The sequence below is a fragment of the Marmota monax genome, unplaced genomic scaffold, assembly GCF_021218885.2.
Source record: "Marmota monax isolate L192 unplaced genomic scaffold, Marmota_monax_Labrador192_F-V1.1 WCK01_AAM20220418_F8-fsc00181, whole genome shotgun sequence".
NCBI classification, from domain to species: Eukaryota; Metazoa; Chordata; class Mammalia; order Rodentia; family Sciuridae; genus Marmota; species Marmota monax.
In genome coordinates, this window is record NW_026694276.1 from 1,397,078 (window position 1) to 1,419,521 (window position 22,444).

Here is a 22,444-nt window from a genome sequence, read left to right on the forward strand (position 1 = left end):
GAACGGTGTGTAATGTGGGAAGTAATCTGCAAGGAGAGGCTTTTGTACAGTTACAGGCCTGCCTCACTTTCCCAAGCTATATTTACTTCCTGTGGCTACTGTGACAAATCCTGATGACTTTGGTGGCTTACAGTAACAAATTCATGGTTGTGGAGAAAAAGAAATTCAAAATCAACATCACTGGGACCAAATCAGACAGGTAGGGGACAATCTGCACCTTGAGCTTCCGGCTCCTGGTGGCTGCTGGCATCCTTTGGCTTGTGGCCGCATCATTTTCCAATCAGTCTGTGGTCACATGGCCTTCTCTTCTGTGTCAGATTTCTCTCTGCCTCTCTCTTGTAAGGACACCCGGGATTGTATTAAGGTCCTACTGGGAGAATCCAAAAGTATCTGTCCATATCAAGATCCTTAGCTTATATCTGCTGTGGCCTTTTTTCCATATAAGGTAATTTCACAAATACCCAGAGATTAGGAACTGATATCTTTGGGGGTCATTATTCAGCCTACTGTCTATGCTGCTGTCTTCCTTTAACAGAGCCTATCAGTGTCATCACTCAGCTTCCTGGCACCGCACGCCAGGGTCAGGATGACTGAGCACATGGCCCTGCCCCTGAGCCCCACCTGTCCTGGGAGTCAGCTTTCCCAGACATACCAACTGGCCAGGCCTGAACTTCCTGGAGCAGTGGGGTATGTTATTGCACACTCCACCAGTCAGAGTCCTCAGGCTTCCAGTTACCATCACTAAAGGAAGTAGGGAGCTGTGGGCCAGAGGCCAGGACTCTCAGAACTCTTAAAAAAAAAACTTTGTTTTAAATTGACACTAAAAATTTTTTTAAAAAAAGAAAGAAAGAGAAAATGCAAATCCTTTTTACATTCTAGCCTCCAGAGATTTTAAAAAAGAGAGAGAGAGAGAACTTGTATAAAGTGACCTTTCCTTCTAGATCTTTTTTCTATTCGGATAGGACCATAGATTTTCGTTTTGAAAATAGAAGTAGCATTGGGTGGGTGGCACAGGTCTGTAATCCCAGCAGCTCTGGAGGCTGAGGCAGGAGGATTGTGAGTTCAAAACCACCCTCAGCAAAACTGAGGGGCTAAGCAATCCAGTGAGACCCTGTCTCTAAACAAAATAGGGCTGGGGATGTGGCTCAGTGGTCTAGTGCCCTGAATTCAATCCCCAGTACACCCCCCCCCCCCAAAAAAAAAAAATCTGGTGCACTTACAACCTCCTATAATCCCAGTAATTCAGGAGGTTGATGCAGGAGGATCACAAATTTGAGGCCAGCCAACTCAGGGGGATCCTCAAAATAAAATACTAAGAGAGCTGGGGATGTAGCTCACTGATAAAGTGCCCCTGAAATCATTCCCTCATACCAAAAACAAACAGAAGAAGAAGAAGAAGAGGAGGAGGAGGAGGAGGAGGAGGAGGAGGAGGAGGATTCATAGTATACATTTTGTTCTTCAATCTGTTATTTTTAAATAAATAAACTGTTTCTTTGTGATACCTGGTAGTACATAGGGATTCGCTACAGAGGCTCTCCCCTCCTCCATCATGTGGATGGATGATGACTAATTACCCTGTTGATAAGCATCTGGGTTGCTTCTGATTTTTCAGCTGAAACAAATGTGGTGAGATAATTCAGTGAAAAACTAATATCTGGCTTTTTCACTTTGCTACAGGAGGCTCACAAAGTAGGGGAGATATTTTTCTAGTACTCTGCACCATCCCAACCCCCAAAGCAAGCGTAGGGTGAAGGAAGTCAGGGCTTCCCTAGCTCCCAGGAAGAATTAACAAGACTTTGTTCTCTGAGGCAGAGCCTCACAGAGACAAGGAACCAGATTGTCTGCTGGGGGAGGGGCTCTGTATTTGTGGAGCAGCTTCTACTACAAGCATACAAATATCTCTCTCAAACTAGCTGAGGCAGTAGACAGAATGTATTGCCTGCTGCATGACAACAGCCCACAAGCAGCACGAAATTCAGGTGTGATTTGATCTGAGGTTTACAGTATCAGCAGGCTTTACTTTTATTTTTTTTAATACTACATTTTTCTGCAGCTCTCTTGGTTCAGTCTTGCTCTCTAGGTTAGTTTTGCCCTTAGATTCCTGTTCATCCTTGCAGTAAAAAGAGCTAAAGCACATCTATCCATGCCATCTTTAGGAAAAAAAAGAAATCTCTGACCTAGGACTTATAACAAAACTCCTGAGATCCATCATGATTGAACCAGTTTAGGTCATGTGCCCACTACTGAGCCATTTGCTGCGGGGGCGGGGGGGGGGGGGTCGAAGGGGGTGGGGCGAGGGGTGAGGGACCCGGTGGGGATGGAGTGTCCTGAAACACTTAGGTGAGTCAAGTCTCTCTCTAGGGTTGAGGTGGGATTTTTCCAGCAAAAATTAGGGATTCATGAAAGCCTAGAAGGATGGATGGGTTAGAGAGAAAGAAGTGGGTTTTCTGGATAATGCAAACTCCATGCTCCAGGAATTGTAGAATCCCCAGGGGCAGAGACCAAACACAACTGTATGACTCCCCCAAAATGCACAGTGGACATCCTGATGTGATAGTAGATATCCTTATTTTAAAATAAATTCCTGGGTATAGAATTGCTGGATCAAAGGGTTCGTACATTCCAAACGGTTATCCTCCAAAGGTTTCATTAGTTTCTCCTCCCTTTGCAAATGCATCTTGTTGATGCTAAATTTTTATCTTTTTAATGTTTGTCACCCTGATAGATATGATCTGATTTTTTTTAATTACAGGGAAGATAAACATCTTTTCATACACTTATTAGCAAATTGTAATTTTTTTCTATGCATTCCTTGCTCATGGCCTTTGTCCAGTTTTCTTTTGGATTGTTTATCTTTTTCTTGTTGACTTGTAAAAGCTCTTTGTAGCTTAGGGATACAAACCCTTTGTTTTATCTGTTGCTAATATTTCCCCCAGCTTGTCCTTTGTGTTTTGACTCTGCAGATAGAGCTTTTGTTATCCAGAACTTTTCAAATTTTATGTAGTTAAATGCATCAGGCTTTCCTGAAATTCTGCTCAGAAAAGTCCTTCCCACTTTAAAATTTGAAAAAAAAGAAAAAGAAAAAAGTCACCCCCATTTTCTTTCATGTTTTCTATAAATATCTGGAATTTATTTTATTATACTATAGATGAGAGGCAGGGATGACTTGTTTGTCTTTTTAAAATAACAGATTGCTGATTAGGATACAAGAACTTTGTGAGGTTCCAGAACCTCTGTAGCTTTCCTGTGGTCTGAGTTTTGCTAACATCTTGTTTTCAGGAAGTGATTAGAAGGATTAGAAGGAAAGATAGTCCAATGAAAGAAAGGGATCGAGAAAAAGAAAGAAGGAAAGCTGGTGCTTGCCTTCAAATTCAAGGATAGCTAGGAAATGGGGACCCAGTGAGAGTGGGATGCAATCTTCAGGTGATGTTGGGAAGAGGGGTGGGGTACCTGAGCAGATGCAGGCTGATCTCAGCAGCAGAGGAAAAAAGGAGAGCCAAGGGAGTTACCCTCCTCTCTGAAAAGATCCAAAGAGCAAGAGAGAAAGAACCTAGCAGCAGCACTCACCCCAAACTCAGTGCCAGAGGTTCTGGACTTCTACAGCCTATTTGCTGATATCTCAACCTAGCAAGGTGGCTTATTCGCCTGTGTTGTTTCCACAAGTTTTTTTTTTTTTTTTTGAGTACGTACTTTGAGTCCAAGAAAAGATCCCATATCCTGGTCAAGCAATAATGGAAGGTGGTGATAGTAACTCTGAGACAGAATGACCCCCGGTGGAGTCTGCTTGTGCTATGGGAGGCAGGAAGTCATTGTTCTAGAAAGATTTTATTCAGATGTGGCATTCAAAATTTTATTTTTCAAATTGGAGTAATTCCTGACTCCCAAGTAATAAATGAAAATGGATCTTATTAGAAGTTATGCTCTCCCCCCCCACACACACACACAGACTTTCCCTAGGAGGAGCCTGTCTGGCTGGGCCACCTGTCTGTCTGGTTCTGGGCAGGGCACTCAGCAGCCATCCTGCCCCCACAACAGAGGCTGGATGTGTGGGGTGCACAAAACACTAGGCCCCATCAGCTTCCACACTGGCATGTGCATGTCTCTGCCTCTGTTAAGTCCACACTGTTCTGTAACCATCTTTAGGTGACCTTCCCCACTTGAAGCCTTGGTCATGCATCTTGGTGCTTATAGGCGTTCCCCAAGAGTTGAATGACAGGGTATGGGTCAGGGTGTGGTCAGGGGCTGCAGGGCTAACCTGGACCAAGTCTAGTTGGGGACAATATTAAGGCAGAGGCCCACAGCAAGTGAGGGAAGCACACAGTCCTTTACATCTGCCTCCAGACGTTTCTCTAAGAACAGAGGCTTTGCATACAGGATTAAGAAGCCATTCTCTCCTCTGGTTGGGTGACCTCCAGTGGACAGCCCCTCCAGTGATTGCAGACCCTGTGGTCACTCACTGCCTGGCATTCCTGAGCCCTTTCCTGCTGACTCACTGCAGCCTGGCTGGTCCAAGCTTCCTGCCAGCAACTCAGCAGAGACCAGAGGGAGGAGGGAGGAGGCCCAGGAGACTGCATCAAGACCCGGGAATGCTGTGCTGGGCAAGAAAGGGGACAGCTGCCCTGTACTGCTTCTCTGAAGGGATGACCAGGAAGTGGACTGTCTGGTGGCCTGAGTGCACTCCTCTGTCTCTGACAATCACAGCCAGATCTCACCAGCCTCTATTCAGAGAAGAAGAACCCCCAGCCCCCACCCCACTGCTGTGTTCAAGAACCCTTCAGGGCCTGCCTGTGATTGCCTGTGACCGCCATCATAGTGGTTGTGTGTGACTGCTGACGAGGGTGTGTTGTTATGTGCTGATGAGTGTGGGTGAATATGATCATGGTTGTGTAAAGTGGTTTGTGTCTGTGGGTGACTGTGTGTGATTCAGAGTCACTGTGTAGCTTTGCCTCGTTGTGTACAATTACTGCAGATGAAATGGCTGAAGGTGATTGTGTACTATTAAGTCACTGTGCCCTGTGTAAATTTTCTGTGACTGTGATGGCCTATGAATGCATAATTGCCTGTGGTCGTGTGCTGCTGAGTACAGTGTGTGCCGAAGGTGATTGTGGGTGGGTGGTTGGGGTTTTGTGTGATCCTTCATGACCACGTGTGTGTCCCATGGCCCAGGCCCAGGGAGGTTAAGGACCCGCTGCCTATATGCCATGGGAGGGTGAGTTAATGTGTGCCCGTCTCTTGTGTACTTTCTTCTGCCATTTATGACAGGAGGTGGAGCAGCCTGCAGGATGCTCTTCCCCTTGGGTCACTAACCATTTTTAGAGTGTTTTCTTGGAAGCCAGGCTGGGCTTCTGGGTAATGCCAGCCCATCCGGGCCCTCGCAGCAGTGGACTCCCAAGCTCCGCAGATCTCAGCACCGTCTGGTTCAGGTCCAGTCCCCCCTACCACCACCACCACCATCATAGGGGCAAAGCCCCAGCCACCTGTGCCCATCCTCCCTGTACCTCCTCTGGGTGCAGAAGGAACATAGGCTCCCAGCTCCCTTTCTTTTCTAACCCTGAAGACATTCTTTTCAAGGGTTTACCACTAACTCCTTTAGGGAAAGCAGATGAGGTAACAAAAACATCCCACGCAAGGGATTTACAATGCTTCAGATGTTTATAGGCATTTACGGCCCTGGCCATTGGGCTACCATGTCTAGGCGCCTGCCCTGCATTTTTCTACCTGAGGACAGTGTGTGAGTTTCTAGTCCTGCCCAGCCCAGGCAGGACCCCAGGACCCCCTTCTCAGCCCTGCCACAGCTGAGGCAGATTCACAGAAACGATCCCTGAGGACCAGAGTTGGGCAACAGCTACCCAGATGTGCAAGCCTCAAACTGCTTCTGTCCCTGCTAGGAAAGAATGTCTACCCTCACAGTCTGGACAGTCTGCCTGGCTGGTACTGGACCAGGCTGAGAATGAGTGGTGTGGTACAAGGTCAGCAGGAGGCTTGAGGACAAGTGGGGGACAAAGTGCTGGAAAGAAAAACTTAAGGATGGGGGAGTCAGCTCCCTGTGTGAACAGCCAGGCTGAAGCCAAGGTGGGTGTGCCCTGCCCACACCCATAGGCCCACAGACATGGGTAGAGGGCTGTTAGGAGAAGATGTCCTGGGCCAGTGACTCAGGGTGGTTGGCCTCGGGTCCTCACTCTGCCCGCCCAGAGCTGTGTGACTAGGGAAAGTCATTTTCCTTCTCTGAGCTTCAGTTTCACTAACTTGAAGACAGATAAACGGCTAGAAATGAATCATAAAAAAAAGTGCAAAGCCCTGGGGGACACAAATACACATAGCTCCTCAATGAACACGACTCCCATCTTGATCTTAGAGATAGTTGTTCACCTGTAGTCTCAGATCTTTCCAGCCTAGGAAGTCTATGTCTTTGGAAGGATCAGCTGTCTCTTCCCCTATTAGTAAGGTCAGGCCCCATAATACACAGAGACCAATGAGATCCTGCTCAGAGGCAGCAGGGAGGGAGGGGAGTTGAATGCAAGAAAGTCTGGGAAGGAGGGAGACACTGTCCTGGGCTGCCCACAACAGGGCCTAGATACTGGCACCTGCCAAGACTCTTCCCGCTCCTCCCAGAACTGTTACCTAATTTATCCTTCCCACCCATGCCTGCCCTCCCCAACCACCCGGGTCCCCTGGGACCGCAGCTCTGAACTCAATTAAATCGCTCTGTGGGTGCTGTGAGTCAGCACTCATGAAGCATCCAAACTTACACCCTATCTCCTAAGCGTGACAAGCCAAGCAGCAGAGTCCAGAAGCATTAGTACGATGAGGGCCTTGTCCTTCTAGAACTTTTAATAACAAACACCTGTTGAGCACACCGTTCATTACCATGTGGGAAATTCCACCGTCCTCCAGAAAGGTGATAGAAATGACTGAGCAGAAGCAATAGTAGGTCATGGTGGGACCCGAGGACCAACTGTGGACCGACATTTTGAAATGGGACAAAGACAAGACAGCTGCTTCTGGCTGCCTTTATGTCATTTCCCCACTTCTTACTGAGGGCCAGGAACTGTGTAAGAACATTCTCCCACTTCACCTTCTCAAGAACCATAGGAGCTCGAGATTACATTTGTGTCTGTACGTTTTTTTTTTTTTGTTTGTTTGTTTGTTTGTTTTTTGGTACCAGGGATTGAACTCAGGGGTACTTAATGACTGAGCCACATCCCCAACAATTTTTTGTCTTTTATTTAGAGACAGGGCCTCACTGAGTTGCTTAGGGCCTTGCTAAGTTGCTAAGGCTGGCTTTGAACTCTCAATTCTCTTGCCTCAACTTCCTGAGCTGCTGGGATTACAGGTCTGTGCCACCACACCCAGCTCTCCCGTCTCTACCTTTCTGTGACTCCTCCCTTTGACTGTGGGCAGGACCTGTGACTTGCCTGGAACTAATAGAACATGACAAGGTAAGGGGACGTCACTGTCAGGATTGTCACCTAAGACCTGGTCTCGCTGGCAAACCGGTCCTAGAGACTTTCTCCCTTACTGACTTTGAAGAAGTCAGTGGCAGTGATCTGTGAGGGCGTATAGAGAAGTCTTCATGGCAAGGAACTATGGGAGGCCTCTAGGAACTGGGAGCAGCCCCCCAGACAACTGCCAGCAAGGAGACTTCAGTTCTGCAACCACAGGAGAATTCTGCCAACAACCTGCATAAGCCTAGAAGTAGACCCATTCCCAGTCGAGCCTCCAGATGGGAGCCCAGCTCTGGCTGCAGCTTGACCAAAGCCTTGCAGAGCATGCAACTAAGCATGACTGGACTCCTGGTCCATAGGAACTGTGGGAGAGCAAATGTATGCTGTCCTAAGTTTCTAAGTTTGTGTTAATTCATTATGAAGCAACAGAAAACCGATATAAGTCTGAGTTCCGTCTCACAGATGAGGAACCAAAGCTCAGAGACTCTGATCACAGTTATATGCTTAGTGAGAGGCCTAGCAGGGGCCAGAGTCCAGGCCCCAGACTCCACAGGCTGATGCTCTCTCTACAACCCCTAGCTGCCTAGATATCAGCAGAGTATCCTGCACCATATTGATTGGAATACCATTTCCCCACTTCATTCGAGGAAGTGCTGAGCTCCCGCAGCATGGTGTCAGGCAACAGGGGAGGCAATGAGAGGTACACCTGCTTCCAGGCAGCAGAGGGCCCAGGGGAGGACATGGACAGTGGCCAAGGGATCCCAGAGTGATGAGGGTTACAAAGAAAGGAGGCATGAGAAGCACTGGAGCCTGTGGTGGGGCAGCCAGCCTTGGCCCAGGGCCAGGGCCTCTCTGAGTGAGTGATGCACAGGTCCCTTGTGGGTAGGCCTGGCAGGAAGCCAGCCCCCTGCATTGTGAGTGAATGAGTAGATGAGTGAGTGAGCTTTACCGGTCAAGGGTCCCAGAGAAGAGGACACTCCTGGCAATGTGAGTTCACCCTGCCTGTGAGGACTGACTTCCAGAACACCTGTTCCTAGCAGCCAGTGCCTCTGTGACTGCCCAGTGACTCCTCAGAGCCCATGGAGCATCACTTCCTGGATGCCTCTTGGGTGGCCGGGGTCAGGGAGGGCTTGCTTAGCGGGGACTGTCATCATCTAAACATCTCCAGACATCTGGCAGGGGGAGACTCGCAGGTAGAGGTAGGAGGCAAAGCAGGGAGTTTGGGGAAGAGGATTTGGGGGTGAGGCTACAAGCGGAGGCAGAGGAAAGAGCAGGAATTAGAAGGGGAGCCCCCCACAGTGGACTCAGACTGCAGCATAATGACTCAGCATCCCCACGGTCCTCGTGGATGAGCTGGAAGGATGGTGTGGATCAGGCAGAGTCTTGGCAGGAGGCAGACAGTACACACAGATCTGGTGATTCGGCCATAAAGAGACTATTGTCGATGGCTCGGGCAGGGTTAGAAAGAATCTCAGGAGCCTGGACCAAGAGCAGCAGTCTGACCCACTGCTAGGCCTGATGGGCCAGGGAGGTTAGCAGAACTTCAGAGAGCTGGAACTGAGTGGAGAGGGCCCCCCGGCAGGACTGTGGCCACCCGAAGGAGGTGTAGACTCCCTGACCTCACCCTCCTCTCTGCCTCCCGTGTTGGTCAAGGCACAGGGTAAAGGTACCCACTGATGTTGTCCCCACAGGGCAGCCTCCTGGGGAGCAGAGCAGGGTGGAGACATTGCAGGATGACTGAAAATAAGAGACAAATCTTGATTCCCCCTTCCCAGCTGGACTCTAGACAAGTCACTCAACCTTCCTGAGCCTCGGTTTCCTTCTGTGAAAGGGGGAGGTGAGCATGCTTGTCTTTGGGTAATCATGCTTTAAGGGTCCCACCTGGAGCCCAGTGAGCGCAGGCTGGCTGCCAGCCTTGGTTTCCAGGAGACAGCAACAAGAACATAAAATTGGGCTACTGAGGAGCCAGATGCCAGCGCCAGAACCCCTGGATCTGAGAACAGTGTGGGGATGAGGGCCTGACTAGCCAGGTTAGAGTCCTTGCCAGCACTGGACCAGAGACCTCTCCACACATGCCCCAGCCTGCAGCTGCAGGAGGGCAGCAGGATCAAGTGAGCCCGGGGCCTCCTCCGAGGACGTGTGAGGTGGATGGAGGGGCTGAAAGCTAGGCCAGGTGGAAGGACACTTGGCAGTACCGAGCCCCCCTCCCACAGCGTGGGAGACCTCCCCTGCACCTTAGACTGCAGCATGTCAGCCAGAAAGCTCACAGCCTCCCAGGGCACCAGGACAGCTAGGCACTGATTATTAGAAAGCAGCCACCTGCCCTGGATGTCCAAGGAACTAGGGCCAAACAAGCCCTGGTCACAGTGTTCCCCTCAGAACCTCAAGGCCCCCAGAGCCTCTCCAGGCCCACCTGCCTGCCTCCAGTGCCCACAACAAAGGCCCCTGGTGAGACCCACAGGCCTCTGCCCTTTATTTCTTATCACCTGCATCAGAGTTCACAGGAAGAGGGTTTTAAAAGTGTCAGAGTCTGGTTTGCACTGAGTCAGTGTTTTTCAAAAGAAAGGAAACCAAAATGGCTCAAAGAAATGCAGGTGCAGCAGATTAAGGACCTGCCTGTGGTGGGAAGGGGTCCAGAAAAGGGTGTGACCAACTGGGGATGCCCTCTTGCAAGGGCAGGGGAAGGGGCAGAGAGGACGAAGAGCAGTGGGGAGCCCGACTCCCTCATGCTATATAGAAGGAGCACCTGCCCTGCCCAGGGCTCCTCCTTGTTGGCCCCACGGAGCTCACAGTCAAGGTGCCCAGCCTCCCTGCCCACCCACCCCCGCTGCCCCCCCCTCAGCTCTGGGCTCTGTTCTCCACCTCTGACTTACTGCACCCAAATCTTAGCTGCACTGTTGAATCACACTTTTTAAAGCAACAGTAGTCTCTCCCTTTCCATTTGAGGAGTATTTAGAGTTAAATATGGGAAACATGAGGTTTCCATATCTCCCAGGAGACTCTGATTAAATTCACTGAGTTGCTTGTAAGATGGTTATCTACCCAATGTGGTGTGCGGGATGTGAAGTCGTTTATTTTACTGGCCTTATTTTCCATTTGCATCATTTTTTCTGGTTTCTTTTCTTTTTCTTTTTTTATCTTGTTATATTGAATGAGTCTTTCTTAAAGAACTTTTTTTGAAGTTGGGAAATCCAATTTGGAAAAAAGCATAGGGAATTATATGACGAATACCCTTGTACTCACAAGCAAGCTTTATCAGTTCTTAACATGTTACCACATTTGCTTCAATTTCTTATTCTCTTTTCTTTTACTTTCTTTCTTTTTTAAAGTAAAATAAACTATCATGAAATTTACTGTTTGATCTGTTTCAATTTCTTTTTGAAACAACATATATACTGTTGAAGCGCCTATGACCTCTCACTCCTTCCCTAAAGGGAACCAGCATTCTGAATGAATTCTCAGGTAGAAGTGATCAAAAGTGCATCATAAAACACCTCTACCGTGGAGAAGGGTGTAAAACGAAAAGCAAAATTCCTCCTGCTGCTCTCAGTTTACGTTCACTCTCCCTGGGCTAATCACTCTTAAAACTTTTTAGACATTGTTCATGTTTGCCCCAGCATGGTTGTGTGCACCTGTAATCCCAGCAGCTTGGGAGGCTGAGGCAGGTGGGTCATCGTGAGTTCAAAGCCAGCCTCAGCAAAAGCAAGGCGCTAAGCAACTCAGTGAGACCCTGTCTCAAATAAAATACAAAACAGGGCTGGGGATGTGGCTCAGTGGTTGAGTGCCCCTAAATTCAATTCTAGGTACAAAAGAAAAAAAGAAAGAAAGAAATTGTTCATATTTTTTTCCACCCAGGGTTCTACAGTGAATCACAGCCCCAGACCTCCAGATATATGTATGGAGTATATCAGCTTGTTTTTTTTTTTTCAGTAATGGGGATTGAACCAGGGAGGTTCCACCACTGAGCCACATCCCCAGCCCTTTTTATTTTTTACTTTGAGACAGGGTCTCACTAAGTTGCTGAGGCTGGACTCAAATTTGGGATCCTCCTGTCTCAGCCTCTAGAGTCACTGGGGTTATAGGGGCTCATCATGCCTGGCTCGGCTTGTTTTCTTTCTTAATACAAATGGAATCACATTATACTATATACTATAGTGTCGTTCTCCGCTTTGCCTTTTGGGTCCAGTTATCAGTATTCCGTGGACATTTCTCCATGTGAATACTAATAAATCCACCGTATTCCTTTTATCAGTTGCCTGGGATTTGACTTTATTTAATGTTTCCCATGGATGGACATTTAGGTGGTTTCCAGTTACAGTGCTATTCTAAACAAGCCTGCATTGAACACTCTTGCCATGAAGTTTTATTCACTTATGAGAATACTGTAAATCTGCAAAATAAATATGTAGAAGTGGAATTTCTGAATGAAAGGGTATAGATATTGGATATCTTGAAAGACTTGCCAACCCTCTCTCTAAAAGTGATCAACTTAAATACCTACCAAGAATGTAGGAGAGTTCCTGTCTCCCCATAGCCTCAAGAACACTTCTTCTTATATCCCTGTTGGCCTTTTGTTTATGTTCTTCTGTGAACCGTCTCTGTTTTTTCCCCTTGCATTTTGTGGGTTTGTTCTTACATTTCAATCTTCATCTACTTAGAATCAATTTTGGATGCAGAGTGAATATCCAAAGTGAGATATTATCTTCAATTAACATTTATTGATATTTCCTACTCTGTAAATAGATCGAATTAATTACCAAGACAAAGGGAAAAAACGGGTTTCTTTCAACTCCTAAGAGGCCATAATTACTGAGTTTGCCACAGGCTCTGATGCAAACTGGGTGGACATGGAAGTGTCAACCCAAGGGAGTCATGATTGCTTTGAGACCAGAGGGGTGAGTAAAACTTAAGTAGAATAGGAGGGAGGGAAGAGAGGAAGGATGTTCTGCACCAGAGGGGAAGAGAGCATGTGCAAAGGCGCTGAGGTTAACAATAGAACATTGCCTCTGCTCACCCTGTCTTCATGATGGACAGTCTGGACACAGACATTCTGCAAATATTCAGTTAGTTGTTCAACAAATATGTAGCTGTGGACGCCTTCACTGAGATTTTGGATTTTTCCCTGGATGAAGTATATCGAATGTCTGGGAAGAGAGAGATACGAAGATATTTGACGGCCAGAGAAGTGACTGTGGCAGACTGCTAAGACTCCACCAAAAATCCATCCTCCCTTCTGTTGTAATGGAATCCAAGCTGGGTATATGGCTGCCAACCAGGGACAGCAATGCACAGCTCTGTCATGTAGCTGAGGCTGTAAGGACTCCATTCTCGCTAGCAGAATGTGATTGAAGCTGGCATGTGATCTTTCAGCCTGTAACCGTTTGAAAACGTGATCACAAATTCTTCAACTCTTTTCTTGTCAAGGGACGGTGGTCTAGGACCCTTCCACTTGAACCTGGGCCATCTTCAATCAAGAGTACTGTGAGAATAACATGACTTTGGCGAGGCTAGGCCACAGAAGGCTATGCATGTCCCACCTTGTTCTCTGGGAAGACACACTCTTGGAGCACTGGACCACCATTAAAATCCAGTTCCACTGAGGCCACCATGTTGGAGAAGCTGGATACCGGGGCTCTGTGCGGGCCCAGTGGAGCCCAGTCTCCCAGCCAAGTGCCGATGAATGACTCCGCTGCAACCGCTCTGGGTCTTTGTATCTGAGGTCCCAGCATCATAAAGCAGAAAGACAAGCAGTCTTCTCTGTTTTGTTCAAATTCCCCAGAATTTCACACAGACCCATAGAATCTGTGAGGATGATTATATAAAATGATTGATATTTTATGGCTCTAAAGTTTGGCTGGTCTGTTGTTCATTAATAGGTAATTAGAATTAAACCAAGACCCAGAAAACCTGTCCCCCCTTCCCACTGGCTCCAACCTGATGTGGCAATGACTACCAATCTCAACTATGTAGATGACAGCTCCTCTGGGACACAGCATGGAAAGGACCTGGGTCCCTAGCTAATCAAATGGAGCCAATGTGAAACACTCACTCAGGAGGAATACATGTAAACATCTTTTTTCAGCAAGATGAATGTGATCCTGCCAGCTGAGCTTGTCTTTGGTTGGAAGGAAGGGGGAGGGGTAGCAACAGCAGATCAACAAACAAACAATGCCCAACAGGGTTGTTTAATTGTGGTGTGATCAGTTCTAAGCAGAGACACACGGGGAGCTGTAAAAACAATCTACAGACGCTCTGACCCACTGAGGGAGCAATGTTTGCTTTGAGGCCAGAAGGGTGAGTAAAAGTCAAATAGGATGGGAGGGAGGGAGGAGGGGAAGAATGTTCTGGCACCAAGGGGGTGGAGCATGTACAAAGACTCTGAATCCGGAGGAGGTGGTGAGATTTAGAAACTGGAGGGAAAAAAAGAAGGAAAAGAAAAGAAGTCAGTGTAGGGAGTCCTGAGGATTTCGGTACAATCTCTATGAAATAAGGACCCATGGGCCAATTCCAGCAGGAGTTGATAATGTCAGAATAGGGCAGGGAGCCATTGGGAGTCGGATGGAGACTCTCTCTGGGGTAGGGCTGTTTGGAGATTGAAATGATTAAGTTTGGAAGATATTTGGGAGGTGATTGGCAAGATTTTGGGGGCCAGGAGAACTTGGTGAGGGAGGGAATAGCCAAGGATGAAGCATCCATCAGATGATGTCTAGTCTGTGAGAATATTATGATGTCATGGCCAGAGGAAACCTGGATGTGGCCAAGTTCAAAGACAGCTCAGAGCATAGAGAAGAGATTGGATTTGTTAGTGGGAACCTTTGAGGATGTCACCATTCCCATTTCAATGTCTGTAATGTGGAGGTAATCACAGCTCCATTTGCTACACCTGACTGTTTTAAGTCTATGGATGAAGGCTGCATTCATTCACCCAAACATGTTTGTTGAGTGGTTCCTTCGAAGTTTCATAAACAAGGTCAACACATAAATTATGCCGTGTGTTAGTGGAAGGTGTTAAGGAGAAAAAAGAAATAAGGTAGGAAAAGGGGATAGAAGAGAGTGTAAATTTTCTAAATAAAGCTGGTAGGCTAGAAAGAGCAAGCATGGTTCGACCTTGCGTCATCCATCTCACGTCCTTACACATTGTTTATAAGGACAGGATGCTCACGCTCACAAGCTGGGTAGGTCCAGGTTCTCCAGGGAGCCTGGGGTTTATACAATTGGGGAGAGTTCTTTGCAAACAGACTATTTTAAAAAATCTTACTTTTTGCAAATTTTACAGAGCTGTGACCATCTGAATAGATTTTCAGGACCTTGGAAGGGGCTGGCTTGAGTATGGGACCCTACAACACAGGCTTCCAGAGGTTCTCAGTACACCCACCTCTGCTCATGAGCAACAGAGCTGTGGGAAGGGGAGGAGGGCTGTGGGGCCTTCGCAACTTGAAGCAAGACAGCCAATCACGCCGACCCTCAATTTCCTGATCTGTAAACAGGGACAACATCACATCCTTATAAGGTTTTAAGAAGTTAATAAGGGCATATAAGTAAAGTGCCTGGCTCTTCAATAAATAGTAACCATTTGTAAACATTTTTATTTCTACCCCCACACAAATGGAGAACCACATTTTCAAACTCTGGATGGGACCAGAAAGAACAGGGATAAAAAGGGAATTGAGAGCCACCGTCACAGGCAGGCCCCACACTGCCTGCAAGGGCTGACCTCAGTGGCGCCAGATGCATACACTGTTTGTATGACCTTTGACCTGTGGAATCGGTCTGTGGCAATGACCCTTATGTGCTCCGCCCTAGAGCAGAACCTTATGGAAATCAAACATCCCATGAACACCCAGCTGCCCCATAGGCGTGGATGTTTGAATGGACGGAGCAGAAAGAGGCTTCAAGTCCTGCTCAGCCCCTAATGGCCCACGAGAACAGCCAGCGATTCCACCTGCCGGAGCCAGAGCCACCACTCACTGCCTCTCCTGCAGCCTGCAGGGCAATGTTCTGTGTGGCACAGGAGGATCGTGAGGATGCAGCAAGGTAACCAGAGCGCCAGGTGCACACAGAGAAGGAAGTCAAATCTCTTCCCAGTCGGACACAAATTCTAGGATCCACACTCAGGAAAAAACAGGGCTATGACAGCCTGGGGCACTGGTAAGTCTAAAAGTCCTGCAGCTCCTGGGGATGTGGCTGCCACAGCAAATGCTCACAGGCGTATAATAAAGCAAGTTTGACCCATGGCAGATGCTGGTGACGTTCAATGACCTACGACAATGAAAGCCATAATCAGAGGGTACTCTGACTTGGCTGCTGTGGGCTCCTTCGCCCACGGAGTCACAATCATTTGCTAGGATAATACACCGGCCGTTAGACCTCAAAGTCCTGTTGCTAAGAGATTATGAGCCAAACGATGTTTCCAAAAAGAAACCGCTACAGCATGTTCCAAAATAGAGCCATAATAATAGCCCAAACAGAAAGGACATACTATTATTGATAAATCCTTGTGAAATGTTGAGGAAGGGAAGTAGCCTGCCCCTACACATTACTGATTTGCCAAAGTTTTGAATCTAATAAAATTGACTCAGTGGTAAAATGGTAATAGATATAATAATGTCTTCATAATTCAGGGGTTCTTCAGTCAACCAAAATGTATTCATTGGCGGGCGGGGGCTGGGGTGTCTGCTTTTTCGTGCGTGTTTACAACCATCCCAGCCACATTTAGTTGCAGGAATGACTAAGTCTAAAGTGGCTGTAACCACCCCTGTTTGGCACTGTGCCCGTTTTCTGCAATAATTAAGTGATTTAACAGTCATTTGCAGCCACCTCCGTTATTGCTCTGTTGCTAGGGCAACAGCAACCAGTCAACCAACAGAAGCCAGGTTAGAGCAGGACAGAAGGTGACAAACAGGGCACTTTCAGGGAACTGGCTGTCACCAGGCACCTGCCTAAAGCAGTTTGAGTGTGCAGTTTTCCTGGGAAGATACTCCATTCTGTTGCTCTGTGTCCTCACCGAAGACTCCTGGCATAATCCCAGGTGCTTCCACCAGGCAGGTAGTAGTGCAAAATAGTTGCCCCTTAATCTGTTAAATTAAAGGAAGTTCTGATCTTTGCTGGCCTCTGTGCTGACCTCTGATGCTAGCAGCATGATGCAGCCACAGACCCTCCCTTCCTGCCCACCTCCCGTCTCCTCTTTCTCCTCTCCATCTCTCCATCCTCTCATCCTACTCCTACCGCTACCTTTTGCTTTCTCTCTGGCCAGGCCCTGTGCTGCAGTGTTTGTGTGTCATTGCTGAAGCAGGTAATGGAGAGCCATCATGTTCTTTTTTCCCATTTTACAGGTGTGAGAACCAAGGTCCAGGGAGACAGAGTGGGCTGTCAAAGTCATGCAGTTATGAAGTCAAGAGATAAGCTCATCCTGTCTTTTAGCCGCAGGTCCAAGAATGTTCACTGCTCACCAGCCCCAAGCACCCCGTGATGCGTTACACAGGAAATCGCTGCATGTTGCAATGCTTCCTAGAAAGGGGTCAGTGTTTCCATGGGCCAACCCTAGTGGCCTTTGACCACTGTGTGGCACTCAGGGGAGGTAGAGCTGTAGGGACTCTATCCTTTTTTCCTCCTCCATTGGGTAGGGGTAAGGGGCATGTATCAAGTAGAGCATTTATGGCTGTAGATTTGGATTATTCTGCCACTGGGTAACCTTAAGCCAGCTACTTAACCTTCCGCAGTGCATTTTCTTCTCTGTAAATTGAGGGCAAGATGAGTACCTGCCTATTTTGTAAGTTTGTTACAAGGAATGCTTAAGATCAAACATGTAATGGTCATCAAGAGGGTATGGGGGGCACTCAATAGATGCCAGCAGCCGCTATGGCCCCAGCCATAAAAAGATAGTCATTTTCACACGGTCATCACCATCTGATTCTGCAATTGGGCAGAAGGCTGGTATCAATTACAGGACAACCATAGTCCCCAGTGGCCACTGGCCTGTGTCGTGAGGCTCCTCTTATGACAGATAGATCCCAGGATCCTGAAATCCTTAATTTTTCAGAAGCTGCCCTGGAAGAACGGAGAAGCGGCTTTGTGGGTCTCCGCGCCTGTCTAAACACATGTGCTTCCAACTGGCTCGCCTAGCTGGAATTCCCCCTGTGCAGCCCAGGCCAGCTCCCCAGCGCCCCATCCATCCTCTCTAATCATACCAGCTCCCACCCTGGGCCAGGCCTGAGGGGTCTCCAGGGCTGCCTGCTTCTCCCTATTTACCAGTTCCACTCCTGGGAGTAGGAAAGAGCTGGCCAACGCCAGGCCCCCTCTTGTCTATGTTTGAAAGTTGAAAGATCAGACCCATTCACTCCAAAGGGTCTCAAAACCCCAGCCTGGAGGACAGCTTCTCGAGGAGGCAGAGGGTGGAGCTGAAGGCTGAGTTGGAGGGTCATCAATTCGCAGCCCTGCCATTTGGCACCAGCCCCAGTGTGGCGGCTCCAGTTATCCCGGGGCCAGGATGCTTTTTCTGTCGAGTCATCCTTTCTTGCCCAGAGGGATCCTGGCCCAAAGCCACATTCTGGTGGGGTCTGAATGCCACAGAGAACGGAAGCTTCCTTTCTCACCAACCCCAGCTCTGGGCCCTGCAGACTGGCTGGTCTCTCAGCAGCCTCTGCCGGCAGCAAGGTTTGCCTCCAGCTCTGTGTCCCGCAGACCTGGCTCTCTGTGGACCCTGAGCCCCTGGGGAGCTCCTGGAAGGAAGTTTGAGATGCCAGTGTTCCTAGAGGAGAGAATGGCCTAAGAGGAGGGGGCCAGAGGAAATGGAGGAACTGCTTAAAATTCTTGCCTGCCCACAGTCAGTGGGGGCCAGCAGCCCCATGGGGAAGAAGTCTACTGATGGAGACGCCTGGGGCAGGGGCCAGATCTGAGCCTTGGAGGCCTCAGTGCTTTCCCCCACTCATCAACTCTCTCATTCCCTTACTATGTGAACTGCCAGTGTCCCCATATCAGCAAGCTAGCCATACCTTCTGCACGTCACATGTTTCAGGAATATGTCTGTACATCAACACTGCCCTGCAGCAGGGGATGAGGCCGATGGGGCCAGTCCCAGATCCCCGCCTCCACTCCTGCTTGCATCCCAGACTACCTACGTTCGGGTCTTGGCTCCCCACTTCCAGCTATGTGACCTTGAGCAAGTTACTTTACCTCTCTCAGTCTCCACCACTTCATCTATAAAATAGAGCAAGCTAATACCTACCTCATAGGGATGACAGAGAGGCAAGTGAGTTAATATATGTAAACATTAAGGACAACTCCCAGGCACAGAGAGCTGGTGGTGGGGTGCAGGGAGGACTAACTCTGTGCCTTAGTTTTGGCTATTTTCCAGTGGGAATGCTTTTCTCTTCCTTTTCAGGAACCTGTTACGCCCAAACTCTCAGAAGTTTCCAGAAGATAGGACTACCAGGAGTAGGCCCAAGGTCAGATCACTGCCCTGAAGTGGGTGAAGGAATGGGGCTCAGGGAGGACCTCGGGGTTGAGAGTGAAACTCAGGTCTCCTGACTGGAAGTAGCACAGTCCCTGCCCCACCCTGTGGTGCTGGTCCCCAGAGACAATCAGACATGCCGAGGCCATTAGCGGGGCCTCAAGAGCTTTCCAGGCTAGCACTCAGAGCATGGGCCTTCCAGGCCCTCAGCCGCCTCTCAGAGCCAGATGGGACCCCCACAGCCTCGGGACAGGGGGCGCTGGCAAAGTCCCGAGGAAGCCCAGCAGGAAGACTCAGCCCAGGAAACTCTGAGCAACGCTGGCAGACCACAGGCCCCTGGGCTTCCTGCATGCTCCACACAGGCTGCCCATCAACGTCAACAGGCTTGTGAAACTCGGCCGGGTGGGCAGTGGGAACCCAAAGGCCTCCAGGGGTCACTGGCTGTGGTTGTCCTGTTCCCCTGCAGCCCTGGAGAAGGTGGCTTTCTAGACTGCTGTCGGCACTGTAATGAGATCCAGCTGCTGCAGGGGACAGGCACCTGATGGAGGCCTGACCATCCCCTCAGACCTCGGGCTCCTCCGGCAGGCATGTATCTCCTAGGTTGCCCACAGACACAGCAGTGGGATCTCTGGTTGAAGGACTTTGGAGGGTAAGACATGAGGGTTATTATCAGCCTGGTTCTTAGCTTAGCTGTAGGACTTTGGAAAAGGCAGTGAGCCTCTGTATGCCTCAGTTTTCTCATCTTTAAAATGGTGACAAAGGCACCTACCTTGTTGTGAAGATTAAATACGATAATGTATATGGGAGGTTTGGTAAGGACCTGGCACCTAGTAAGCTCTGAGCAGTTGTCTTAGCAACCATGACGACAGCCAACAGAAATTTGAGGTGTAAATACCACTGCATTTCTTTGATTTTGTAATTTTAATTAAAACTATCCAGATTCAACCTATTACAGATGATCCTTAATTTACAATGGTTCAACTTATGATTTTTAGACTTTCCAATGTGCAAAAGCAATACATATTCAGTAGAAATGACATCTTGAATTTTGAATTTGGATCTTTTCCCATGCTAGGGATATCTGATATAATGATCTCCCATGATCCTGAGCAGCAGCAGCTCCCAGCCACCCACTGGATCAGGAGGGAAACAATGGATTCTCCGAAGTGTGCTCTGTTGCTAAACCGTGATGCTCAGGAGGCCCGATGTATTAAATGCATTTTCGACTTCCGATGGCTTTAATTTATGATGGGTTTATTGGAATATAATCCCACAGAAAGTCAAAGAACATCTGTATAATTAAAAGAATAAACCTTCTTCTTGAAGATTCCTCTCCCTTTGATTGCCCCAGAACCCCAACATCTTGTGACTCAAAAAGAGGGGGACAGAAGGCTCACTTTTCACACATTGGCCAGGAGAACTGGAACACTGATCAGTTCCCACTGAGGAATGCCATGTGTCAGAGGAGGAAGCTGTTCCTGCACCAACTTGCACACAACGCAGGCCACAGGGACCTTCCAGAGGGAGGACTCCAAGGATGGCCAAGGATGACTGAGGGTTGCCATCTGCTCAGTGCTCTGCAGGGTCACAGCCCACACTCACAGCTTGTTCATGCACATCTGTGGCCATCTCTCCAGCATCGAGTCCACCTTCAGACTGAATCAGAGCTTCAGTCCCCCTTTCTCAGGATCTAGGCTGGTTTGGGGGCTACTTCTCCTTTTCAAACCCCCAAACACAAATAGCTGTATTCTTCCTCTGCATCTTAAAGTCCCCAGAAAGCCACACACATCTGCCATCACAGACCCCACCCTCAATGGGGTCAGCCTCAGTGCCGATTCACCTGCCCAAGGACTACCAAGGAAATTCTGGCCTAGAACAGACAACAAAGTGGTCTCCAGTGGGGTGACCTGCCATGTTTGTTTTTTTTTCCTTCTCAGTAATTGGACAGTAGCAGGAAGACACAGCAGAGGCCAGGCTCTGCAGTGGGGGCCTCTGCCTTTTCTCTTACACTCCAGGAGCCCCAGATGTGAGCTCCCAAACACAGGGCAGAGAGGGTCACAGTTCTGTGAGAGTGCGGATCCGTACAAGTCCGTGGGGGGAGGGGGGACTGGAGGAGCAGAGGAAAGAGGATGCATTTAAGCTGTCCCAAGAGGGAGGGACAGCTGTTAGAGAAGTGGCATTTAGGGCTGCTGAAGAATACAGGAGTTGTCTCTGAGAGGACCCGAAACCTTGCCAGACTCTGCAGGTACCTACTGGGACTTGGAGACATAAAGGCAGAGCTCAGTGGAGGCATAGCCCCAGCAGGGGGTATGTGGGAGATGGTCCCCAAGGGTATTCAGAGACAACCATCTGCAACATCCCTCTGTGAGGGGACCCCTGGGCATGATCCAAACAAAACCAAATGCAAGCACATCGCCCTTAACAGTGAACAGAGCCTAGGATTCTGCCTCCAGAGGCTTCTCTAACACACTGTGCCCATTTTAGTGCCCTGTGCCAACATGTGTGCCCATAGGGGTCTCTGGGAGCAATAGGTTCAGGAGCAACCACCGGGTCTCCACTGCATTTAACCATGGACCCCAATAGCCTGGTCCAGATCCCAGTTCTGCTGCTACAGGCTGTGTGACAAGATGCCTTCTCTGAGTCTCCCCAACAGTTGGGCCTTAAGGAGCTGTTACTGAGGATTAAATGGGAAGATACAAAATCCTTAACACAAAGCCTCGTACATGGCAAGTAGTGTCCTGGTGGCCTCATCTGCACTGTGCTGATACAGGTGTGCTGAGGAACCAGGTGCAGGTGACAGAGACCTCTGCCAGTCTCATGCCTTTCCAAGAACCTAGCTGGCATCTCTCCCTCCCCCAGCCAGGCTCCAGGCCGAGTTGGAGGAGGCTGTCTCTAGCCAGGGACTGTAGGAGGTTTCTCACCGTGGCAGGGAAATTGCTGGGTTGGAGGTGTGGGCAGCCACAGTGACCGTCTCTCTGCAGGACGGATGCGGCTTTGCTGACAGAGAGTCTGCGGCCTGGACATGCCAGTGGTGCAGGTCTGAGGTCAGCATGGGGGAGCCAGGCCCTCCACGGCCTCACCACTCCCGGCAGGGCCCCACCAGGGCATGGCATCTGCTTCCAATCAGCTGTCCCTCAGCCCAGGGACGGGGTGAGGGCCTAGACCTCCCCCCAGGCCTGACTTCTCAACATGCAAAATGGAGGCAGAAGGTAAAGAATGCACTGAGAAGCTGCAGGAACCAGGTCAAAGAGCAAAGTGCTAGAGAGAAAGGTCTGTTGTGGTCAAGTCACTTCAACCAAGTTCCTCAACAGCTCCCTTTTGCAAGGCCATACCCAATCCCAAATCCCTGTGTGTTAAATGCTTGGTCCCCAGGGGGCTGCTAGTGGGAGGTGGTGGAAGCTTTAAGAAGTGGGGTCTAATGGGAGAGGTCTTTGGGTCACTGGGGACATGCCCTTGAAGGGGATTGTGCAACCCTGGCAATCTTCTTACTTTTTTTTAATTTTTGCTCCCTGGATTATGATGAGGTAAGCAGTTTCACTCCACTACACAC

At 48.9% G+C, this 22,444-nt stretch overlaps 1 long non-coding RNA gene across 1 annotated transcript; it reads left to right on the forward strand.

Moving 5' to 3' along the window:
- The first annotated feature begins 16,336 nt into the window (after positions 1 to 16,336).
- LOC124108635 (uncharacterized) lies at positions 16,337 to 19,814 on the forward strand. The gene is made up of 3 exons (XR_009228844.1): positions 16,337 to 16,490; positions 16,778 to 16,962; positions 18,826 to 19,814. It is a non-coding gene; the product is annotated as an uncharacterized LOC124108635 (long non-coding RNA).
- The last annotated feature ends 2,630 nt before the right edge of the window (positions 19,815 to 22,444 follow it).